This window comes from Portunus trituberculatus, chromosome 47 (assembly GCF_017591435.1).
Source record: "Portunus trituberculatus isolate SZX2019 chromosome 47, ASM1759143v1, whole genome shotgun sequence".
Classification (NCBI taxonomy): Eukaryota; Metazoa; Arthropoda; class Malacostraca; order Decapoda; family Portunidae; genus Portunus; species Portunus trituberculatus.
In genome coordinates, this window is record NC_059301.1 from 2,418,573 (window position 1) to 2,424,425 (window position 5,853).

Consider the following 5,853-nt stretch of genomic DNA (forward strand, 5'->3'; position numbering starts at 1 on the left):
AATACCTATACGCAGAAATGATAGGCACTAGTGATAGGTAAGAGGTGATGGGTGCCAAGGAAGATGGTAAGTTGTTAGTTCAAGTGTGGACGAGATAATGAGGGCTGTACGTGCTTGTGTTAATGGCGAGGGACTGAAGAAATGATCTGATAGGAAGTAAGAAAGAAAAGAAAAGGTCTTGCTTGTAATGAGAAAGAAACAAGTAATTTATGGAGGTGAGAGAGAGAGAGAGAGAGAGAGAGAGAGAGAGAGAGAGAGAGAGAGAGAGAGAGAGAGAGAGAGAGAGAGAGAGAGAGAGAGAGAGAGAGAGAGAGAGAGAGAGAGAGAGAGAGAGAGAGAGAGAGAGAGAGAGAGAGAAACCTAGAGAAAGGAAAGTGAAGTCAAAGAGAGATGATTTCCAGATCTGAAAGCATCCTAACCTCCCCTCCTCCAACCCCCAATATACACACACACACACACACACACACACACACACACAGACACACGTATAGGCCAAGAGTCGGGCCAGGAGGCAGATGAAGGCGATAGAGGCACAATAGAAGGATGTCCCTCGCGTCCCACCAAACCCAACATTTGCACTAATCTGATGGGGCGACGCTCAATAGAAACAACCAATTACCTCGCGGCTCTCATTCACCCGCCTGTCAGCAACCAATGATCGGCAGCCTTCCAGCCCCCCGCCAGCCACGTGCCGTCACATAGGAGGAATGGGGGCGCCTCTCGTTAAATATAGATTAGCTCCGCTTTTTTCAGCAAGGGTTAACCGATTTTTGGGGACAGGGAGGTTAAAAGAGGATGGAGTGAGTGCAAGGGTGAGCATACGGTGGAGGAAAGGAGGGAGTGGTGTCTTTAGGGTTTCGTCAAGTTTTTTACCTGTTTGTTTTGTCTATTTTGTGAAGGTTTTATGGTTGTTTACTAAGTTTGGTTGTTTAAGAGTGATTGGTTTTATGTTTCAAATCATTAGTTTCTGTCTGTCTTTCTGCCTCTCTCTCTCTCTCTCTCTCTCTCTCTCTCTCTCTCTCTCTCTCTCTCTCTCTCTCTCTCTCTCTCTCCTTCGATCACTAAAAAGGGAAGCATTAGGTGAAAGAAAGAAAAGTAGGTGTTTTTCTTCTTTCTTCAATCTCTCCGTGTTTTTTTTTCCTATTTTTCTCCCCACTGAAGGTTTAATAGTCCTTCACAAAGTTTGGCTACTTTTAAAATGACTCGTCTTATATGCTTAATCATTAATCTCTCTCTCTCTCTCTCTCTCTCTCTCTCTCTCTCTCTCTCAAATTACTAAAAGAACTTTCTCTCCTGTCTCTTATATTTTTTTTTATCCTCCCTCGTCTTCCTTCCATCATCCACCCTCCCTTCATCTCTCCCTCCTCTCTTCCCGTCTTGCCTCACAAAGGGATACAAGACCAACACGTCACTGTACTAAACATCACTTCACCATTACATAATAACAATAATTTGCGTCGCCTTGATGGCTTTCTGATGGACAGTCACTCAGGGCCAATAACACACTGATTCCCTTCACTACTAAGGACAAAGGACGCTCAGACCACTCACGGACCAGGAAAACTCGGCTCACCAGCTGCTCGGGTTGGCTGGCGGGCGTGCGAGGCTCCCATTGGCGAATATGAATGAAAGGAGAAAAAACAGCAATCTGATTCGCCAACAAGCAACTTATGTCCCTCTTGATTGGTTCCCGTTAACTGCCAGGTGATTTTTTATTTTTTTTATTTTTTTTAGTTAATTGTGGATGTTGGCATTGCAGATACGTGTCAGTCTCTGGAAAATCTGGAAATTGTGACTCGTAAGTGTATGCATGTGTGTTTACGACTGTCTGTCTGTCTGGATTTATTAGTGTCTGCCTATGTATAATCAATGTAAATCAATTCAAAACGAGATGATGGAGAAACGACCCCTGAAAAATAAGGCTAATGAAAAAAAAAAAAAAGTCAACAGCATCAATAAGCTTTCAGTAAAATATAAGAAAAGACACCACAGTATATGAAAAAAAAGCTACTGTTGTTGTTATCCATGTTGCTGTCTACTAATCTATCTATTCATGTACTGGGGTGAAATTGGTGAAGAGTAACAAGATGGACCGAAGAACAGGAAGAAGAAGAAGAAGAAGAAGAAGAAGAAGAAGAAGAAGAAGGAATAATAATGATGATAGATAAGAAATAAAGGATGAAGAGGAGGAGGAGGAGGAGGAGGAGGAGGAGGAAGAGAAGAAGAAGAAGAAGAAGAAGAAGAAGAAGAAGAAGAAGAAGAAGAAGAAGAAGAAGAAGAAGAAGAAGAAGAAGAAAAAAAAGAAGAAGAATTGAAATGGAAAAGGAAGAAGAAGAAGAAGAAGAAGAAGAAGAAGAAGAAGAAGAAGAAGAAGAAGAAGAAGAAAAAAAGAAGAAAGAAGAAGAAAAAAGAAGAAGGAGAAGTAGGAGGAGTAAGAGAAGGAAGAGGAAGAAGAAAAAGAGAAAAAAAGAGAAAGGAAGAGATAAACAAGACAAGAGCAACAATAACAATAACAAGAAAAGACCCAGCTCATTATACCGTTCCCCCGAAGAAAGAAGACAAACTCGTGTATATGTATGCAGAAGAATCCTAAAGAAAGAGTCCAAACAACTTCCCTGACTCATGAAGTATATACGTAACTACATACCACAGGAAGACCACGACGGAGAGGAGGAAGACCACCAGTCCATCCTTGACTTCTAAAAAAAAAAAAAAATAAATAAAATAAAATCGTGAATGCGCTTCGTGACACAGACAAACATGAGAGAGACAAACAAAAGGCAGACACACACACACACACACACACACACACACACACTCAGGACAGACAGAGACCAAATATCACCCAGACAGACGCACAGACAGACAGACAGACGGACAAACAAGAAAGACTTCACACTCCTGATGGCAGATCCGGGAGCAACACCCACGCCATTTTTTTATGACGGTGTTTACAAATTTCAGTGCGAATTATGAACTCATCTTTCCGTGACAACATTAAACATGCCGAGTTCAACATTCTGCCAGCGGATCACCACACACACACACACACACACACACACACACACACACACACAGAGAGAGAGAGAGAGAGAGAGAGAGAGAGAGAGAGAGAGAGAGAGAGAGAGAGAGAGAGAGAGAGAGAGAGAGAGAGAGAGAGAGAGAGAGAGAGAGAGAGAGAGAGAGAGAGAGAGAGAGAGAGAGAGAGAGAGATGATCTGTGTGTATATGTGCGAGTGTCGTGGGTGAAGGAATACAAAATTATGGGAAAAAACTCATGGCAAAAACAGAAAGAAAGAAAAAAAAAAAAAGGTGTGTGGGAGGTAGACTGCGGGCAGGAACCAGAGAAGGAAAGGAAACTTGTGTGTGTGAAGAGAGAGAGAGAGAGAGAGAGAGAGAGAGAGAGAGAGAGAGAGAGAGAGAGAGAGAGAGAGAGGAAGGGACCAGTGGCTTCTCAGGTTACGCGAGCTCACTCTCAAAGAACCTCCGTAACACGACCCGGCAATAGTTAAGTCTCAGGTCTTGTATCCCGCTTCCCCCTTCCCCCTTCCCCCATCCCCCCTCCCTCTCCTCCCTGTCCCTGAAGGTGCCCAAGTAAAATTTCCCTCTTGAATAAAAAAAAAGAAAAAAAAAAAAAAGCTCAAAGGTTGTTCAATACACACCACTAGTTACCGGAGCAGCTTTCCTCCTCCTCCTCCTCATCTTCCTCCTTCTTTTCTTTCCTCCCTCCCACTCGATTTTCCTCCCTCGCTCCACCGCCCTCCACTGGTCCTCCGCCCCTCTGTTCCTCCATGCTCTGTGTTGATGGACGGTTTCAGCTCCTTAGTAAAACTATCAATCGTTTCGCGTCTTTCGTCTGACTGGTTCTAGTTCGTCTTTGTCTTCCTCCTATCATACTTTATCTTCCCCTTTCCAGTCTGTCTTTCGCTTTCCAGGTAATCTTTCCTTTTTCTTTTTTTTTCGCTGTCTTTTTCCTTCCAGCTTATTCCTTTTCTTTCAGTCTATATTTCTCCTTCCAGTTTTTTTTTTAGATTCTCTTTCGCCCTTCTGGTTTTTCCTTTCTTTATTTTAATTTCCAGTTTATCTTCTTTCTTCTAGTTTATCTTTTTTCTTTTCCAGTTTCATTGATTTTTTCCAGTTTATCTCTTTTTCTCTAATTCATCGTCTACCTTCTTGTTTTTTTTTCTTTCCTTTTCTTCCTTTCTTCCAATTTATCTTCCTACCTCCAGTTTATCTACTACCTCACAGCGTCTCTATAGATAATTTCCTGTATTTTCCTCTCTCCTGCCGATATTCTCTTCGAATATTGTTTTTTCTTCAGGTTTGTATTCTTCTTCCAACATTTCCATCTATCTCCTAGTATTTCTCCTCCAACATTCTTACCTTCACCTCATTGTAGCTTCTTCTGTCATGTCTCTTTCATCACGTTTCCTCCTCCTTCCCTCCGCCACTGTTCCATCTCCTTACTGCCGCTGTGCTCTCTTCTGTCCACGTTCCACTTTATCGAGCAGCCGTGTTCCACTACCTACATCCCGAGGCGAGGAGGGCTGATGGGAAAAAGGAGGAGGAGGAGGAGGAGGAGGAGGAGGAGGATAGGGGATGCAGCGAGCGAGCGACGGACCGTAATGGTTGGTTTCATATCATATAATCGGACGAGCCATCTTGTGTGTGTGTGTGTGTGTGTGTGTGTGTGTGTGTGTGTGTGTGTGTGTGTGTGTGTGTGTGTGTGTGTGTGTGTGTGTGTGTGTGTGTGTGTGTGTGTGTGTGTGTGTTATTAATCTGAGTACAAGCGTTCTCCATTGTTTTTATTTGTTTGTACACAGCAGTCTCTCTCTCTCTCTCTCTCTCTCTGCACTCGTCTTGTAAGCCACAGAGCGGACGGACAAACGGACAGACAGACGGACGGACGGACAGGGTATTACCTTCCAGGGCTCAATAGATCTGTCAAGACGGGAAACCTTTGATAGTTCCCTCCGTCCCTCCTCTCTCTCTCTCTCTCTCTCTCTCTCTCTCTCTCTCTCTCTCTCTCTCTCTCTCTCTCTAAGCGTCCCTTCCTTCAACAGTCCTCCGCTATACTCCCCGCCTCTCTTTCCCTCCCTTTCTCCTTCCCTCTACTACCTACCTTCTCTCCTTCCCGCCCCTCCTTCCTTCCTTTCCTCACCCTCCTGCTTTCCTTGCTCTGGTTCCGGTTTAAGATAGAGAACCGTTCATCCTTTTCCCTTCCTCCCTTTTTCCTCCTTCTTTCCCTCCTCACATCCTCTTTCCTTTCCTGCCTTCTTTTCCTGAGACGTCAATTTTTTTTTTCTTTTTTCCACGACACGTAAAACTCCAAACTCTTGAACAATTTTAGGTCGCATCTTGATTACTTTCCTGGAACACTTTAGTTGACGTTGCAATGGTTGTAGTGGCAGATTAACAACACTTCTACATTATCAACAAGAGCAACATACGTGAGAACCCGGCTAAATAATCTCTGTGACCTTTGAAAATAGTCGTGGTGGTGAAAGCAAAGCGTTTTTGAATATGAGCCTCCCCCAAACACACACACGGTTATGGTCGCTTTGTCGTCTTGTCGTCCTGTTGTGGTGAGCTGCGTCTTAACCCAGACTAACGTGCGAGGCGGTGGTAAGTCATCTCTATGGTCTTACAGTCTCTAATATCCGCGCGATGCTCCGTGGGGGAAACTTGTAATAAAGGGCAACATCACGGGGACTTTATACAAGCTTTACTCTTGGTCTCCTGGTGCCTCGAGCGGTGTAAAGATGTATTTTCCTTGCTGGTCCCGGATGAAGAGGTCTGAGAGTAAGGGATGGCCAGTGTGTGTGTGTGTGTGTGTAAAGTGTGTACTGTACTG